Source organism: Oncorhynchus mykiss, chromosome 18 (assembly GCF_013265735.2).
Source record: "Oncorhynchus mykiss isolate Arlee chromosome 18, USDA_OmykA_1.1, whole genome shotgun sequence".
In the NCBI taxonomy this organism is placed as follows: Eukaryota; Metazoa; Chordata; class Actinopteri; order Salmoniformes; family Salmonidae; genus Oncorhynchus; species Oncorhynchus mykiss.
In genome coordinates this window covers 55173929-55194089 of record NC_048582.1, presented here as the reverse complement: position 1 = coordinate 55194089, position 20161 = coordinate 55173929, and the positions used below count along the sequence as shown (strand labels likewise).

The 20161-nt window shown below is 41.9% G+C and overlaps 1 protein-coding gene across 2 annotated transcripts in view; it reads right to left on the bottom strand.

Annotated features, from left to right (window-relative positions):
- Positions 1 to 20161, bottom strand: part of LOC110496554 (protein tyrosine phosphatase type IVA 2) — a 39462-nt gene that overhangs the window by 19078 nt on the left and 223 nt on the right. Inside the window, exon 1 of one of the 2 annotated variants that reach the window (XM_036953305.1) lies at positions 19959 to 19977. The exons of the other annotated variant lie outside the window; for it this stretch is intronic. The gene's annotated coding sequence lies outside the window, so the exon portion shown is untranslated. Of the gene's footprint in view, positions 1 to 19958; positions 19978 to 20161 lie in introns of those variants that run through there. 2 annotated transcript variants of the gene reach the window in all.

Here is a 20161-nt window from a genome sequence, read left to right as displayed (position 1 = left end):
GTTACATGAACTAAATTAAGCATATGAGTACCTATTTCTTTGTTAACCGTTCAGAGAATAGCCACGTACTCCTTCAAATTGTTGAGGAAATATCTATTTTATTCAGCTTTGTTCAATTTGAATATTCTTCATTACTATAAAATAATGCCAAATCTTGTCTGTTAAATTAACTAGTGTAGCCCACAGCCATTTGGAATTGTCCTTATGCTAGGTCCTGATATGACAACTCAGAGTAAGCTTTTTTGTTCTTCTGAAATAGACCACATTTTTTTTCATATCATGCTTCTTTAGACCCGTCTAAAGTAATGGCTTTATTGTGAAGGTGTAGGCTACATTACATGGATTTATTAGACTTTTTAAAACGTAGATGTTCCAAAAGGTCTGCATCAGTGGCTTGTAGCCTCTGTGTGGAAGCCAGGAGTTGCTAAATGTGTTTATGTTAATTAACGGTAAATTACAGAGAGACCGACAGTTATTTGCGTGACAATCACCGGCTGACGAAATTGTGACCACCACAGCCCTAGAGCATTATTCCTCCTCCACCAAACTTTAGTTGGCACTATGCATTGGGGCAGGTAGCATTCTCCTGGCATCCGCCAAACCCAGATTTGTCCGTTGGACTGCCAGATGGTGAAGCGTGATTTATCACTCCAGAGAACGCGTTTCCACTGCTCCAGAGTACAATAGAAACAAGCTTTATGCCACTCCAGCCAAGGTAACCCATTTCAGGAAGCTCCCGATGAACAGTTATTGTACTGACATAGCTTCCAGAGGCAGTTAGGAACTCGGTAGTGAGTGTTGCAACCAAGGATTTTTACACGCTTCAGCGGTACCGTTCTGTGAGCTTGTGTGGCCTACCACTTTGCGGCTGAGCATTGTAGGTCCAGGACGCTTCCACTTCACAATAAGAGCATTTACAGTTGCCCGTGGCAGACATTTGATTAACTGACTTGCTGGAAAGGTGGCATCCTATGACGGTGCCACGCTGAAAGTTACTGAGCCCTTCATTAAGGCCATTCTACTGCCAATGTTTGTCTATGGAGATTGCATGCATGCTTGATTTTATACACCTGTCCGCATTGGGTGTGGCTAAAATAGCAGAATCCACCAACTTATAGTTGTCCACATACTTTTGTATAGATAGTATTTAGTGTACATGGAAGATAGAAAATAAAAAATAAATTAAAAAAAGGCTCTTCAGAAATCAATACTTGGAGTCAAATATCAATACAATAACATCAAAAAATATTGCGATATGTTAATCAATGTTTTGCCCATCATTAGTATTCTGAGAAATGACAGCTAGGCTTCACATTAGCCCCCTTGTTTACAGGAGCTAAACTGGGAGAAAGGTCATTGAGTGAGTAGCCTTGCAGTACTTGGGCCTACTGGCTGAGACTCAAAGGTCCTGGCTATATTCCCAAATTGCGAGTGAGAGTCCCCTCTAGGTTCCCTGCTCGCCAGCCTGGCCCATGATCGGGAGAGTAGACCCACTGGCACCGATGTCCCACACCGTGACAGAGAGGAAAGGGGGAGGTGGCAAGGGGAACAGAGAAAGGGGGAGGGAGGAGAGGGAGAGAAAAGAGTGGGAGGGTAGTGGTGTAAAGAGCATGATAATGAGACCCAGATTCAAAGAACCAAAGAAGCCAAACAGATGATAGCTAGGACAGGAGTGCAGCCAGGGAGACCCGGCTGCTGACTAACTACATTACATGACAGTGCCATTCTCAAACCATTAACAGATTTGCCTGTACTCTGTTGTAAAGCTTGGCTCAGGAAAACAACTAGGATGGATTTGACAGCAAAGAAGCCGTGTGTGTGTGTGTGTCAGACAGTGTAGAAGAAAAAGAGCCTAATTACAAAAAGTGACTGACTGGTGAAATATTGGGACTGATCTTTATTTGCATGTTAGTCAGGGACAAAGCAGTGGGTGAATTGCGTGCTTGACAGACCGGTCCCATTAACAAGAAACGATCAGCTGTGGGACTGGATGTGTGCCAATGAAAGAGACTGCCTGCACAGCTTAAAGAGAGAGAGGAAAGACCTGCTACAATGGGACACTAATCAACTGACAAGGTCTCTTATGTATACTCTATGTACAATTGATAAATTCTCTAGAATTTCAAGCTAATAGACACTAGGTTATAGCCTTAATATCCATGAGAAGTAAAAGCTAAACCACCTGAAATATAGTCAACCCCTCCCTCATCTCTCCGACATCGCTGAACAGGGTGAAACATGTGGGATTAGCAGGGGTTTTGAATAACTAATATATATATTTATTAGGGGATTAGGGCAGTGTGGTGGATATATATATCCACCACACTGCCCTAATCCCCTTCCTCAGATCCCCCAGATCTCTGCTACAAATCCAGCTGAGCCACTGGCATGGAATCAGACTGTGTCCCATATGGCACCCTATTCCCTACATAGTGCACTATTTTTTTACCAAGCCATATGGGCCATGGTCAAAGTAGCGTACCATGAAGGGAATAAGGTGCACTTTGGGACACAACCATGCAGGGACCACCGGTTCACATGCGTTTTGGCATCAGGTTTTTTTTGTCACAGATAGGCCTATATAAGTATGTATGTTTTAAAGGCTGGCTGTGCTAAGGATTTAGCCTAGAGGAATCTGCGGGAACATGGGCTTAGGTCACGATGACAAGTAAACATTGAAGATCTCGCACAGTTAACTAGGTGGGTCTACAAATAGAGGACATCTCCCAGAAACAACAGAAAAGGCCAAGCGTTTAGATAGTGAAATAGCACAAGCCATTTGTTGACATTCTACTGAATACCAAACACTACTACACCACCTCGGTGACTCTTCCTCCCACATTGGGCCAGGTATCAGAACTGCATAAGGCTCAGTCCTGGGGACTGAGGGAGTGTCTGTAGCAGTGTGTCTGTGGCTCTGTATCATTCTCTTGGGCTGGCTCTGACCAGCTGGAGGGCAGTGTGGGAGCTGGGCCAGGGGACTAGGGGAGTGCCTGGCTGTCTGGAGAAAGGAGCCCTGGCATGGTTAGTCCTTGGGCTGGGGGACAAGGAGAAGATCAACACGCCAAGAGGGAGATAAGTGTCCTGCCAACTCACACTCTGCCCACACCGACACAGACAGACTGATTACCCTACTTTATTTAGATTCACAGTGGCGAAATGAGGAACTAGGCCTAAATATTTCAAAGGTCACACAGGTGCATGTCCTAGTGGCACTTACAACGATCGAAAGAAAAACCCCAGTAATATCTAACACAGATAAGCAGCTCTCAAAATCTGACACCTTTGCTAACAGCTTGACAGTGCTACATCCTTAGACCAGTTTGTAAATGCAGATTCCGTGATCTCCTTGAGGAGATCTGCTAACATATACACCACCTTAACTCACGACAAGCACATGACACCATATACACTTCCCCCTCAGGCAGTGCATTTAACCACCATATGGAGCCAAGGTGACATGGAGCATACCCTTGAGTGCTCTGATAAGACTAGCATTGGCACACACACAAACGATATGGAGACACCCTGTAGCAAGAATACGATCTCAGTTTCATCTGTGGACAGACAATGGTAGGCCAAGGAATTGACTAGAGTAGGGCTTTTCAGACTAGTACCAATGTTTTTTTTCTTTCTTTTCACTCACCCGGTTATTCCTCCAGAGCAATACAGGGTCGTATTCATTAGGCAAAAAACGCACGAAAACAGGGACTGAAACAGGGAGGGTTTGCATCGACTAGTCCAATAAGAAATGGTAATTTTTCATTTGCAAAATGTTTTGCATAATGAATACAACCCAAGGCTGGAGGAAACTGACAACGAGGGTACACTTCAATCCAGTGGCATATAAGAACAAACACCACTGACATTCCACTCATCTCTCTTTGTGGAGTATGCACTCAACAGGATCTTTAGATTTTCATTTTACGCAAGATGGAGGACAGTAGAGAGAGAGCAGTGAAAAATAAGATGAGAAAACAAAAAGGGATCTGAGAGATAGGAGGGTGTGAGTGAGATAAAAAAATAAAACTGCCAAAGAGGGCGGGAGAGAGCAGGCGAGACAACGTGAAGGAGCAAGATTGTGCAAAAGAGCACGTGCACAAGACCAAGAAAGGGAGAGGTGGTGCAGAGAGCACATGAGAGAAAGAGCAAGAGAGTGAATAAAGAAGAGGGGGAACATGAGAGTAGAGTGTGGACGTGAAAGAGGGGGAAGAGATCAAAACCCACGAGGGAGCAAAAGAACATAGCAAACATAATTTGGTAGTGGCCTATTTTTGCAAATTACGTCAAATTTCAAGATATGCGTTTAAGGTTAAGTTTATGTATTAAGTAAATTTAAGGTTAGGGTTATTAAGTTAAGGCATTAACTTAAATGGTTAATGTAAAGTTTGGGATACAAAACAAAAATCGAAATAAGTACTTTCTATCGCTGGATTCCAACATGAAACCTTCGGCACCAGTGGTAGATGTTTACGCCCATTTGCCATCTGTTCTCAACAACATAACAAAACCGAAGCGTACTCAAAGTTAGCAGTGCTCACTGGCTGGAGTTTCTGTTCTGGCTGGGCTAGGGTGAGAGTCCAGAGAGAATCATGTCACGACATGGATACGCAAACAGTTACAGGAAGTTGTACTACCGACTGCCCCTCCCCCTGCCTTACTGGAGTCATTTAGGCTAACACAGTAGTTCACAACCAAGAACTCTACACAACCTCCAGTTTCTTCATCGCACTCCCTCCTTGGGCCGCTCATAAAGACTGAGGCATGTCAGGACATGATCAGCAGGACTGCTATGGATTCATTCCTGAACTGTACATGTCATTACGTCTTCCTACATATTTTCTCAGGGAAGAGCACAACCAGTGAATACCTGAATTTCATGAGGAGGCAGAGGCCTCATACCTGGAGACACAGCAGGATCAGCACTTCAAATCAGCTGCGTTAAGATGAGGCAGCAGCCAGCCAGTGCAGCACAGGTCAGCCAGGGCGGCTGAGATGGACCAGATTGCCTCATTTAAACAGCTTCATAGCTGTATTTGGCCATAAGGATGTCAGACACCAGCGGCAGACATGTCACTAAACTGGCTGAAGTTCTAATGTACATTTTACTACACCAAAAGCATTGTGAATGTGGCTTTCAATTACTATTCACTGAATTTAGCCTATTGTTAAACAAAGAAAATAATGTACAGATTTTGGAGCAATAACATTTTACATTTAGGAAATAAAGATTAGGCATACTATGATTGACACTTATTAAACAACAATAAAACATTGGTCAGACAAAAAATATACAATTATGTAGTAGGGTATTCACAAGGGGTAAAAAACTAAACTTGTAAAATAAATAAAGGGAATATATTGGTGCTTTAGTAGTCCCTAAGGGTAAAATCATGTGATAGGGGGTTTCGTAACCAAAGGGAAAAACCACTGAGCTAATGGAACCAGGCTTGGTTTGTTATGCTAGTAGTAGTTGTTTGTCTAGGTGCTTTGTTGTCCAAAGGGTGTTGGTGGAGTTGGGTGTCTGTGAGAGTACAGAGAAAATAAAAAATTAAAAATAAGCATTGTGTTTATTTGTCAATGGGACACAACTCACCATAGCATAGGTGGAGGTAATATAGTTGATTAATTATCGTCTGATTAGGTCAGGAAGTGTTTCTCATAAGAAGGTTCTCCTAAATTAATCTTGCAGTATTGAAATGAGGACAGCTAGCTATTACACTCGCAATAAGGTGCAGTCCTGCAATATTACTCTTACAGTATGCCGTGCATGATGTAGGCTTAGGTACAGGTATGAACAATGTATATCCATCACAAAGACTGATACACACAGTAGCTAGCTAGCTAAATAGATACACAGCACATACCTCCTAGAGGCCTAGCACACACAGCATACTGCAAGAGTAATACTGTACTGTAGAGTAATACTGTATTGCAGGCAACTGTAATAGCTGTCATTCCAAATAAGTTTTGAACAATTCAAAAGACAGATACACAACAGCTAGATAAACAGCTACATATACCTCAAGTGTTTCTTGCGACACGTAAAAAGGTCTTTCAACCGGCTGAAGTGAACCTCTCCTCGCATGATAAGTTACGCTGTGTAGTTCTGTCTCTTTTCAGCTGTCTCCTTTCATTCAGGTTCCATTGCTGCCCACGAGCAAATATTAAAAGGGTGGCACAAAACTCCTGGTTAATGCCTCTAGCGCATCTCCCTCCTCCATACTTAAAAACAATTATAGTCACAGACGGATTACAACGTCCGCTGATGAACTGCGCCATCGGCCGCCGTCTTAAAATAGTCACTAAGCAAATTAAACCTGGTCCTGTTTCCAGTTCCATGGCAAATGGGAAAACAGGCAAGAACCAACAAGGCTAGTTCGTTCTGGTTACGGCACAGCTTGGTTGCTCTAGTGGAATTGCGCCAAAAGTAGTCCCAGTCAGGCTGGTAGGGACTATAGAACAGGTGTAAGATGGTACTTGAGGTGGGTACGTCAGTGTGCATGCAAGGTAAATCTATAGCTTAGTCAAAACCCACTATCGGGTTCAGTGATTAACTCACTTTGTTTGAGTTTCTTGGGAATTTCTTTCAAATGGTTAATCACACACAATGAAACAGAAGTCGTTATGACTTGAGTATGAGTTAGAAACAGGGTGCGTGTGTGAGTGAGAGCGAGTAAGAAACCGCAAAAAACAGCATGTCTAAGGTAGAGCGAGAGAGTCTAATCCAGTCTGTACCTGCATGCAAGGTGCTACAAACAGGCTACTGAGATCTCCCTCCCACAGGAACACAGGGCCAGTGCTGCATGTTGTGGTGGTGATCGGATTCAGTCGGTCTGAATCAGTAGCTCTGTTTTGTGTAGACTAGGAACTATTTTGGTTCAGACTACCACAAGGGACAGGCACTATCCCAGTCAGTCTAGAGGTATAAATACCCACAATTAAAACCAAAGATAGCCATGAGCCAGAGGCCTTTTCGGGCAGGATGAGAGGGTGGGTTACTTTGCCCTCCCTGAGTCTCAACCAGGACAGGTAATACTCTAACAAATATTTAACATCCCCCTGGGCAAGGTCCAGTTAGCACCACTTCCTGTTAGCTTAATTAGCATGCCAGATACTACTGTCAGAACGAGCTAATATTTGCCCAAGTCCTTAAAAGAGCCTTGGCCACCAAATGTTAATCAGAAATACACTGCTAGGGGCAACAAGAATTTAAGAAGATTGCATTGTTACATTAAGGCATGGTAACAATTAATGATGCAAAGAAAACAAGCTATTAGCAGGACCACTGATCACACTTAAGAACATGATACACTTGACAATGGCATTTAAAAACACCCGTACCACTTAAGCCTGCACGTGGGCGTAGTACTGTATTTGAACACGGACAAAATAAGATTTGGGGGGGGACAGCCTATCCCGCTAAATATTCCACATAAACACGTATGCATTCCGTGAGTGCTTCCAGCTATAGCATTCTTTGAAGAGCTCACAGGTTTGTGGTTGGTTCACCACAAGTCCTGCCTCCCATCGCCAGGCCTATTAACACCTCTTAGAACAAGTAAACACCTGGCCCACAGCACAGGCCCTAGAGAGAGACGTAACATACAGCATGGACAGAGCATGGACAGGAACTCAAAAGCCTCAACAGTTGCAAAAATCTAGTAACCTGTCCCAAAATGTCCAGGTTTTCCAGAAATAGCAATTGAAGGATACCTGGATTTCCAGCTTATTCAAGGAATCTTTGAACAGAGATGTCAGAAAACCACCCTAAACCTCAACATAGCAAATTAGTCAGACAACAGTTAGGGTTGATTTGAAACTAGGCAGTCGAGAGAAAATGTGGAGTCTGAACACATGACCCTAAAAACCATTCAGTTAGCCAACCTATTCCACTACGATGGGAGAGATGCTAGATAACCTAATGACGATGAAAGGCCTACGATAGCACTTGGGGAAGAGGCTGCTCTTTCTCAGGCAAAGGCTGAAAGAAATCAGGCTTTGGCCAGACAAGGAGAAATGAAACGGGGTTAAAAGGCAGAAAGCAAGGCTACCGAATTTAATTTAAAAAATGTGCTACTGTAGGAAGCATTAGCTAGTGCTAGTCCACTGTACCTGCACCAAAACTCCAGTATTTTTCATTCTATAAGTTGTTCTCCATCTTTTCAAATAGTGAGCCAACATGTTTCCAGCACTTTAATTTCCCAGACTGATAAACAAATTCTGATACTCTCATCTTTCTAAACATTACACCGAACATGAAGCCTCTCAACTGTAGCAATATTGTACATAAACAAATCAAACTACAACAATGCTAGTCTGACATCACATGTAGTCCAATTACAGTAATTGAATTGTTTATCGGAGTAATAAATTGAACACAAGGTACTGTACAAGGCCATAATTTCACAGCTGCCAAGGTAGCCTCAGGTAGCAGCTAGAACAAGGACACAAACATTCCCCTTCAGTAGCGGCTTGCCTTTCTCATGTAACAGTTATCTGATCTGGGGCCTTACACCACATCCAATTAATCTGGGGGAATTGAATTTACCTAGATTCAAATCAAGCCTCTCATTTGCAAGTCAAAGGCAATTCAAAACACTAACAAAGAACAAAACAAAGTTACTAGCCACAGAGAAGGGTGGAGGAGGATTAGACTAAATAAGTCAGAATGTCCTGTACCATTTTAATAAGGTGTTGTAAACCATTCTGGTGAAACACAGTAAGTGTCCCAAATGGCACACTTTTCCTATAGGGCACTACTTTTGACCAGGGCTCTATGGTACAACACTCGTGTGCTTTATTGGGAATAGTGTCATTTGGGAAGCAGTCACAATTTGAACATTCACCTAGCCCAGGTCGGAGTAATTTGAACATTCTGTAACATTTTTAAATGGAACACCAAGTTACTGTTGACGTGTTCCATCCTGAGCAGAAACACCAGAGTTTCAGTCCGGGTTCTTCAGTAACCCACTCGCTGGGGGAGTAAAAACCAACCCACGCCCCCAGTGACTGAAGGAGGGAGTAGAAACCACCCCACCAGTGACTGAAGGGGGGAGTAGAAACCACCCCACCCAGTGACTGAAGGGGGGAGTAGAAACCACCCCACCCCCCCAGTGACTGAAAGGGGGAGTGAAAACCACCCCACCCACCCAGTGACTGAAAGGGGGAGTGAAAAGGTAACACAGTTGTCAAAGTGGCCAGCATCCTAGGCCAAGCCACCTAACAAGCCTTGGCCAGACAAAGGTGGAGGGGAAGGTAGATCACCCAACACAAATAACATTTGGACTGCCACGGGAATGGAGGGACCCAGAGTTACCTCTGCTGCAAAGGAAAAGTTCATTAGAGTGACCAGCCTCAGAAATTACAGCCCAGGTACACTGCCCTGTCCTACACAGGCTGAAAGAGGGTGTTGGGCCTTTAATAGGATTGGTATGACTTCACATCCGAGTGGAAAAGCTCAACTGAAGTACACAATTTGTCTGATGCAGAGTAGAAGCATTTTGGATCTGCGTTTACAAAAGCAAGATTAAAGGTCGACCGACTGATTTTTCAACACCGATAACGAATATTGGAGGACCAAAAAAAGCTGTTGCCGATTAATCGGCCAATTTTTTTTATATATATAAATATATATATATACTGTATATGTGTGTGTATGTATATATACACACACACAGTGCCTTGCGAAAGTATTCGGCCCCCTTGAACTTTGCGACCTTTTGCCACATTTCAGGCTTCAAACAAAGATATAAAACTGTATTTTTTTGTGAAAAATCAACAACAAGTGGGACAATCATGAAGTGGAACGACATTTATTGGATATTTCAAACTTTTTTAACAAATCAAAAACTGAAAAATTGGGCGTGCAAAATTATTCAGCCCCCTTAAGTTAATACTTTGTAGCGCCACCTTTTGCTGCGATTACAGCTGTAAGTCGCTTGGGGTATGTCTATCAGTTTTGCACATCGAGAGACTGACATTTTTTCCCATTCCTCCTTGCAAAACAGCTCGAGCTCAGTGAGGTTGGATGGAGAGCATTTGTGAACAGCAGTTTTCAGTTCTTTCCACAGATTCTCGATTGGATTCAGGTCTGGACTTTGACTTGGCCATTCTAACACCTGGATATGTTAATTTTTGAACCATTCCATTGTAGATTTTGCTTTATATTTTGGATCATTGTCTTGTTGGAAGACAAATCTCCGTCCCAGTCTCAGGTCTTTTGCAGACTCCATCAGGTTCTCTTCCAGAATGGTCCTGTATTTGGCTCCATCCATCTCCCCATCAATTTTAACCATCTTCCCTGTCCCTGCTGAAGAAAAGCAGGCCCAAACCACGATGCTGCCACCACCATGTTTGACAGTGGGGATGGTGTGTTCAGCTGTGTTGCTTTTACGCCAAACATAACGTTTTGCATTGTTGCCAAAAAGTTCAATTTTGGTTTCATCTGACCAGAGCACCTTCTTCCACATGTTTGGTTTGTCTCCCAGGTGGCTTGTGGCAAACTTTAAAAGACACTTTTTATTGATATCTTTAAGAAATGGCTTTCTTCTTGCCACTCTTCCATAAAGGCCAGATTTGTGCAATATACGACTGATTGTTGTCCTATGGACAGAGTCTCCCACCTCAGCTGTAGATCTCTGCAGTTCATCCAGAGTGATCATGGTCCTCTTGGCTGCATCTCTGATCAGTCTTTTCCTTGTATGAGCTGAAAGTTGAGGGACGGCCAGGTCTTGGTAGATTTGCAGTGGTCTGATACTCCTTCCATTTCAATATTATTGCTTGCACAGTGCTCCTTGGGATGTTTAAAGCTTGGGAAATTTTTTTGTATCCAAATCCAGCTTTAAACTTCTTCACAACAGTATCTCGGAACTGCCTGGTGTGTTCCTTGTTCTTCATGATGCTCTCTGCGCTTTTAACGGACCTCTGAGACTATCACAGTGCAGGTGCATTTATACGGAGACTTGATTACACACAGGTGGATTGTATTTATCATCATTAGTCATTTAGGTCAACATTGGATCATTCAGAGATCCTCACTGAACTTCTGGAGAGAGTTTGCTGCACTGAAAGTAAAGGGGCTGAATATTTTTGCACGCCCAATTTTTCAGTTTTTGATTTGTTAAAAAAGTTTGAAATATCCAATAAATGTCGTTCCACTTCATGATTGCTCCCACTTGTTGTTGATTCTTCACAAAAAAATACAGTTTTATATCTTTATGTTTGAAGCCTGAAATGTGGCAAAAGGTCGCCGAGTTCAAGGGGGCCGAATACTTTCGCAAGGCACTGTATGTATGCATGTATGTATGTATGTATGTATATATATATATGTATATATATATAAATATAAAAGAATCATCCTGTACCACAAATATATATAAATATGTGCCATGTAAAAAAAGCTAACGTTTCAGTTTCTTGCTCAGAACATGAGAAAATATGAAAGCTGGTGGTTCCTTTTAACATGAGTCTCCAAAGTTCCCAGCTGAAAAGTTCCTAGGGCCTTGCCTTGGCTCCAGGTTAGATGCCTTTTCTTAAAATCAATACACAGAAGTATATTTTTAAACCTATATATTTAGTTAAAATAAATCCAGGTTAGCAGGCAATATTAAACTAGGAAAATTGTGTCACTTCTCTTGCATTCATTCGTTGCAGGCAGAGTCATGGTATATCCAACAGTTTGGGCCGCCTGGCTTGTTGCGAACTAATTTGCCAGAATTTTACGTAACTATGACATAACATTGAAGGTTGTGCAATGTAACATGAATATTTAGACTTATGGATGTCACCCGTTAGATAAAATACGGAACGGTTCCATATTTCACTGAAAGAATAAACGTTTTGTTTTCGAGATGATAGTTTCCGGATTCGACCATATTAATGACCTAATGCTCATATTTCTGTGTGTTATTATACTATAATTAAGTCTATGATTTGATAGAGCAGTCTGACTGAGCGGTGGTAGGCAGCAGCAGGCTCATAATGATTCATTCAAACAGCACTTTATTGCGTTTGCCAGCAGCTTCAAGCATTGCGCTGTTTATGACTTCAAGCCTATCAACTCCCGGGATTAGGCTGGCAATACTAAAGTACCTATTAGAACATCAAATAGTCAAAAGGTATATGAAATACAAATGGTATAGAGGGAAATAGTCCTATAATAACTACAACCTAAAACTTCTTACCTGGGAATATTGAAGACTCATGTTAAAAGGAACCACCAGATTTCATATGTTCTCATGTTCTGAGCAAGGAACTGAAACATTAGCTTTCTTACATGGCACATATTGCACTTTTACTTTCTTCTCCAACACTTTGTTTTTGCATTATTTAAACCGAATTGAACATGTTTCATTATTTACTTGAGGGTAAATTGATTTTATTGATTTATTATATAATAAGTTAAAATAAGTGTTCATTCAGTAGTTGTAATTGTCATTATTATTATTTATTTTTTTATTATTATTTAATTTTTTTATTCTATTTTTTTTGTCTTAAAATCGGCCGATTAATTAGTATCGGCTTTTTCGGTCCTCCAATAAAATCAGTATCGGCATTGAAAAATCTGATTGATGAACATACTGTTGATTCTGCTCACCACAAGTCTTCAGTGTCAAACTCCTGATGGAAGCACAATAACATTAGAAGCCGACTGGTGGGGGTAAGTCTCAGTGGAAAATCAACATTGGAACAAATTGTCATAACCACATTAGACCAAAGGATTTAATATTAACATGGAGGGAGACATAAAATAAACAAAGCTATTCCTCTAGGAACATATTCATGGGCACATGTGCAAAATCGTTGCCAAGACAAACCTGTGGAGTTTTGTTTTTTTAACTAGGCAAGTCAGTTAAGAACAAATTCTTATTTACAATGACGGCCTACCCCGGTCAAACTCAGATGACGCTGGGCCAATTGTGCTCCGCCCTATGGGACTCCCGATCATGGCCGGTTATGATGCAGCCTGGAATCGAACTAGGGTCAGGACTGTTTTTCTCAAGAAATGAATGTGCTACATGTTTTGTTTCCTTGCCACGACACCACAGAGTATCACAATACTGGTATTGTGACAACCCTAAATTAGGTTCCCACCACCAAGATTCACCATAACTACAGTACCAGTCAAAGGTTGACACGCCTACTCATTTCAGGGTTTCTTTATTTGTACTAAGTTCTACATTGTAGTTTAATAGTGAAGACATCAAAAGTATGAAATAACACATAGAATCATAGAGTAACCCAAAGTGTTAAATCAAAATAGTTTATATTTGAGATTCTTCAAAGAAGCAACAATTTGCTTGATGACAGCTTTGCACACTCTTGGCATTCTCTCAACCAGTTTCATGAGGTAGTCACCTGGAATGCATTTCAATTAACAGGTGTGCCTTGTTTAAAGTTAATTTGTGGAATTTAATGCGTTTGAGCCAATCAGTTGTGTTGTGACAAGGTAGGGTTGGTATACAGAAGGTAGCCCTATTAGGTAAAAGACAAAGTCATTATCATTTGATTTATGGCAAGAACAGCTTAAATAAAGAAATGAGAGTCCATTATTTTAAGACATGAAGGTCAGTCAATCCAGAACATTTCAAGAACTTTGCCAGTTGCTTCAAGTGCAGGTGCAAAAACCAATCAAGTGATATGATTAAACTAGCTCTCATGAGGACCGCCACAGGAATGGAAGACCCAGAGTTAACTCTGCTGCAGAGGATAAGTTCATTAGAGTTACCAGCCTCAGAAATTGCAGCCCAAATAAATGCTTCACAGAGTTCAAGTAACAGACACATCTCAACATCAACGGTTGAGAGGAGACTGCGTGAAATCAGGCCTTCATGGTTGAATTGCTGCAAAGAAACCACAACTAAAGAACGCCAATAAGAAGAGACTTGCTTGGGCCAAGAAACACGAGCAATGGACATGATTAGACTGGTGGAAATCTGCCCTTTGGTCTAATGAGCCCAAATTTGAGATTTTTGGTTCCAACCTCTATGTCTTTGTGAGACACAGAGTAGGTGCACGGATGATCTTCGCATGTGTGGTTCCCAAGGTGAAGCATAGAGGTGGTGGTGCTTTGCTGGTGACACTGCGATTTATTCAGAATTCAAGGCACACTTAACCAGCATGGCTACCACAGCATTCTGCAGTGATACGCCATCCCATCTGGGTTGTGCTTAGTGGGACTATCATTTGTTTATCAACAGGACAATGACACAACACACTTCTAGGCTGTGTAAGGGTTATTTGTCCAAGGAGAGTGATGGAGAGCTGCATCAGATGACCTGGCCTCCACAATCACCCCACCTCAACCCAATTGTGATTATTTGTGTTGGACTGCAGTCAAGGAAAATCAGCCAACATGTGCTCAGCATATGTGGGAACTCCTTCAATACTTTTGAAAAAGCATTCCAGGTGAAGCTGGTTGAGAGAATGCCAAGAGTGTGCAAAGCTGTCATCAAGGCAAAGGGTGCCTACTTTAAAATATATTTAGATTAGTTTAACTTCTTTGGGACTGGGGGGCAGTAGAGTAGTTTGGATGAATAAGGTGCCCAGAGTAAATTTCCATACTAATCAAGCCCAAAAGCTAGAATATGCATATAATTTGTATATTTGGATAGAAAACACTGACGTTTCTAGAACTGTTTGAATGATGTCTGTGAGTATAACAGAACTCATATGGCAGGCAAAAACCTGAGAAAAAAATCCAACCAGGAAGTGGGAAATCTGAGGTTTGTAGTTTTTTAATTGATTGCCTATCCAATATACAGTGTCTATGGGGTCATATTGTACTTCCTACGGCTTCCACTAGATGTCAACAGTCTTTAGAACCTTGTTTCAGGCTTCTACTATGAAGGGGGAGCAAATAAGAGTTGTTTGAACCAGGGGTCTGGCAGAATGCCATGAGCTAAGTCGCGGCCGTGAGAGCGAGCTCCGTTCCTTTTCATTTTTAAAGACAAAGGAATTGTCCGGTTGGAATTTTAAAGATTGAAGATTTACAAACGATGATTATATACATCGTTTGACATGTTTCTACAAACTGTAATGGAACTGTTTTGACTTGTCTGAACTAAGTGCCTGCGCCTTGTGAATTTGGATTTGTGAACTAAAAGCGAACAAAAAAGGAGGTATTTGGACATAAATTATGGACTTTATTGAACAAAACAACATTTATTGTGGAACTGGGATTCTTGGGAGTGCATTGCAATGAAGATCAAAGGTAAGTGAATATTTTTGTGACACCTCTTTTGGTTGGAAAATGGCTGTATGTTTATCTGTGGCTAGGCGCTGACCTAACATAATTGCATGGTGTGCTTTTACCGTAAATCTTTTTTTGAAATCTGACACAGCGGCTGCATTAAGGAGAAGTTTATCGTTAATTGTGTGTTTAACACTTGTATCTTTCATCAATGTTTATGATGAGTATTTCTGTAATTTGATGTGGCTCTCTGCACTTTCACCGGATGTTTGTTTGAGACACTATTTCTGTCTTTTGTGATACCGCTCCTTCGGAAAATGGCTGTATGTTTTTCTGTGGCTGGCGCTGACCTAACATAGAGGCGGCAGGGTAGCCTAGTGGTTCGAGCGTTGGACTAGTAACCGAAAGGTTGCAAGTTCAAATCCCCAAGCTGACGAGGTAAAAATCTCTCGTCCTGCCTGTGACCAGGCAGTTAACCCACTGTTCTTAGGCCGTCATTGAAAATAAGAATTTGTTCTTAACTTGCCTAGTAAAATAAAGGTTAAAAAAAACTGTGCTGTGCTTTCGCTGTAAAGCTTTTAGAAATCAGACACTGTGAAGTTTCTTTAAAATAGTGTATAATACTTGTATGTTAGAGGGATTTTAATTATGAGATCTGTTGTTTTGAATATGGCGCCCTGCAATTACACTGGCTGTTGGCGAGGTGGGACGCTACCGTCCCACATATCCCAGAGAAGTTAACACTTTTGTATAATACATGATTGCATGTGTTATTTCATAGTTTTGATGTCTTCACTATTATTCTACAAAAAAAAAAAAAAAAAACTTGAATGAGTAGGTGTCCCCAAACTTTTGACTGGTACTGTATATTACGCATGAAAATCCTATAAGACCAATCACCTTGAGAAAGCAGCCTTGAGCTAACTCTCTAATCAAGTCATTCATCCATGGCCAGGCAAAAGCATTAGCGGTTGGCCTAGCCCATGCAATCCCAACCTGAGGACCGAAGACTCCAGACAGACAGAATAAGGAATACCTGTTGCCATAACGACAGGCGGGTATCTCCAGGGAGGTGACAGAAAGGAGTTCCAACAGGGCCAGCTCCTGTCCCTCAAGAAGAGATCACAGAGGAGCAGCAGTGATCCTTTGAAACATTTACACGTGACAAGCAGGAGGCGTAGCGCCAGAAGGTGCAAGGATAGAGAAGAGAAAGAAGCTCATTGTGGGTAGACAAGGCTTACTTAAAAGATCTAGGATCAGCATAGCTTCCACAGACCCCAACATGGTTTTTTAAGGTGGTAAAAAGGAAGAAACGGACCTTAGATCAGTTTTCTGGAGATTACTTTCATCATCCTACTACTACGGCTCCAGGTCTGCTCCTCAGTGAGTCAGTGCACATGGTCTGTAGCCAGAGGCTACCACACAACTCATGCTTTTTAATAAGCTGGTTGAATACAAGAGAATAGAAGCGAAAGCCACGTCTAAGCAACCCGGCTTGTTCTAAAACAGTCACTGCATTTTATCACCACAGGTTCTAGACCAGTGTCCACAAAATGTGTCAACACCATCGCCAGACAGCACACAATACACTACCTATTGAGTGGTATGATGTTTTTTTTTAACCAGATTCTGTCTAACTGGGGAGATGGTTGCTGTAAACACTATCACAATAGAAGATCCTGTATTCCTATACAAGCAGGTAGGAGCAGCATCCAGAAGAGGTGTCAGTGCTGGCTAGCCCTCCATGCCCTTCATAACCGGGGCCATAAACAACAAACAGTGCCAATAACAGAGGAATAATACCCAGTGTCAAAGGGGTGTAGGGAAACAGTAACTACTGATACAGGGTCAGATATGTAGATATTGCTAATATATCTAATTAATAGTTATTATTAGGATGTCATAGGGGAGAGAGCAATGGCTTTCAAGGGGCAGTGAGTGCACAGCATCCTCTCCACCCCCCAACACACACCAAACCAGAGGTTAGTGATCTCTCTCCATCACTCCAGTCAGAGCCCCAGGGGTATGAAGACATGTAAATAATATTTTACACCAGTTAGACTAGAACACATTACAAGCTCATCAACCACACCTTTCAACAGACACAGGAACCCAGTGGTCAAACCGGGCCTGATGCCAGCTACACAGACAGCTCCTGCCCCCCCCCCCCCCCCCAGTGACCCTTGCCTAGCCTCATGTTACTGTACTAGTCTCAGGTTTCTCAGTTACGGTAACCAAGGCTGACGACTTCCCCTGTTGTCACGCTCTCGTCTTTCTTTATGCAGATAATATAGAGGACCCATCTTCTGAGTGTGAAATGTCACACCATCTAGTGAAGTGCCAAATGTGTCACATATGCCACCCAACCGATTTTCCCATACAAAAGACACACTCACTTTGACAATAAAAGATGCAATTCTGGCTACAACTGTACGGTCAAATAGTAATGTACACAAAATGACCATGAACGACAGCAATGTCTAGTACCATCCAGCATTGAGAAGACTTGACTATCTGTGTTTAAAACAGACAATTCAGTCACAGCTTGTGTAAACAAAGATTTTGGGCAAGTGAGATGATCCTAGACCGGTGGCTCTCAAAAGGGTGTCAAAATGTTTTTACAATGTAGGGAATAGGCCAGGATGCCTTTGATTTGGGATTTTTTATTTAACCTTTATTTGAGCGGGAAGTCATGCTGAGACCACAGTCTCTTTGCATGGACGCACCGAGGCCAACCTCTATCCAAAGCATATACAGCAGGGGACATATTACAGACGCAGGGAGTTGGCTGTGATACCAGCATGGAATCTGGTGAATGAGGGCCTCCCTGCCTGGCTGTCAAAGGCTAGGAGTCATCCTTGGCTTCAGGCTGTAAACATGTGGGCTGGCTAAGCAGGGTTATTTCCAGAGCAGGCACCTGGCTCCAAGCTCAAACCTCAATTAACTTTATTATAAAGCAGATCAGTGTTAACAGTGATCTACTTTCAACACGAAACATGCTTGAAGGAATAAAGAAGCTAACAATGACCTACAGGAAACAGTCAGTGAATTGATATTGTTTCTGATATATTTGATTCTAAGGCCTATTTTGAAAATTAGTCAAAGCAATGTTCAGTAAAAAAACGAAGCAGGTCTTGTACCCAGTGATATCTCAGAGAGATCTATACATATGGTTACTTTACACTTGACAAGTTCATGGCTAAATAGGTCACCTTGTTATGACTCATAAGCAGGAATGAGTAAGCTTACCTGTTACGCTAGTTACTCTTTGACTGATCCGCCCACATTGAGTGAGTGTGAGTTAGCTGCCATGGGCCATTCACCTTTCCAAGGTCATGTATAGCTTGGATACAGCTTTTGTCAAATTAATGTCATGTTTTTTTTGCTAACCCTAACCCTTTTCCTAAGATTACCCTAATTTTCATTATCTCCTGCTTAAGTTTTCATAAACCTGCTACCAAAAGTAAACTTTTATAAAGTATGTATGTATCCCTTCTAGACAAAACCCATTTCCACCCCACAAGAAATGGTAGCTAGTAGTAGTCAGTCACTCGTCAAATAGACCGACCAAAACACCTTGACAAAGAAGAGACTGGGGCATGAATGGCTGATGTGATGCTAGATAGTCATATATGTTCAAGTCAACTTCCTCCCTAAATGCATTTCCTCAAATTCACTAGTCTCTGACTTGTTGATTGAGTGTTTCAGAAACCAAAGAGTATCACATAAATTGCTTTGGCGTGAGTGGAAACTAGCTAGCAAGAACCGTGCACTCAAGACCAATGTGATGCGTGCACCCTGGACCAATATAACCATGCCTCAAAAGGCATCAGTTACTCGATTTAGCCACCCTGGTTATCAAATTCGACAGCTTTTACAGTTTACGTTCGCATCCAATCTCGATTCCACATGACATTGATGCCGTTCGCTCGGCTGGGTGTGTGAGGCCTTGGCAACAGGAGACATGTCCATTTGGGTAACGTTATCTTGTTACATCAACGTCTGTAGTTAACGGTTGGACCGGACCAAACGCTGGACATCCAATCCAGACACCAACGTTTACAGTACAACACTGCGTAGCCAGGCTAACCTTAGTTAGATTCATGAGAAAAGGAACAAGTGCAGGAAGAAGCCAGGTTCAAATTACAATGCAGCGGGCTAGCAATTAGCAAGCATGTAAATTGTGTTGGCTAACAAGCTTTCTTGGTCGGCTAATTCATATCGAAGACAAAAGACACATTGACACAAGAAACGGATCCACATGTCTTGTAAAATAGGCCGCTGTGTGTAACCTTAGCCAACGTTAACTAGCCCCGTTCTCCATCATGCTAACGTTATATGCATCGACCCTGCTAACGTTATGCTAACTTTAACTAGCCGGCTGCAAGCAAGGCAGTTCAGAAAATAAAATGGTTCACACTGGGCTGTATTGTGGGTCAAACGAGTAAATATTAGCTGGCTAGATTGGAGAAAAATGTGTTAGCTATTGTTAGTGTAACTAACGTTTAACGTAAACAAACGCGAACATAAAGCTATCAAGAGTATAAACAACACCTTTTTATCAATGACTAACTTGGCTTAGCTAGATGAAATAACATTACAGTACTGCGTTATAGTAACATAATATACTGTATTGCTCGTTCGTTGGCGTGGTTAGCTTGCTTGCTCCCTTACTTTACCTAGTTGTACACAGGAAACGGACAGCTGGCTGGCTAACGAGGTTAGTAACATGTTCTCTATACATTATTTGTTTAACTTGACAGACCTTGGTATTTTGCCAACATTATTCGTAGATGTCGTTCTCCAACTCGGCAGTTTCGCCGAATGTTATTTAGCTAGTTAGGAGCTGAGCCAATGGCTGCCATATCCCCGTGTTAGCAGGCTAATGCTAGCTACTGTCTTCCCAAGAAGATTGACCCGCGAACTGTCCAGAAATGTTTTTGACATAATGTATAACGATACGAACAA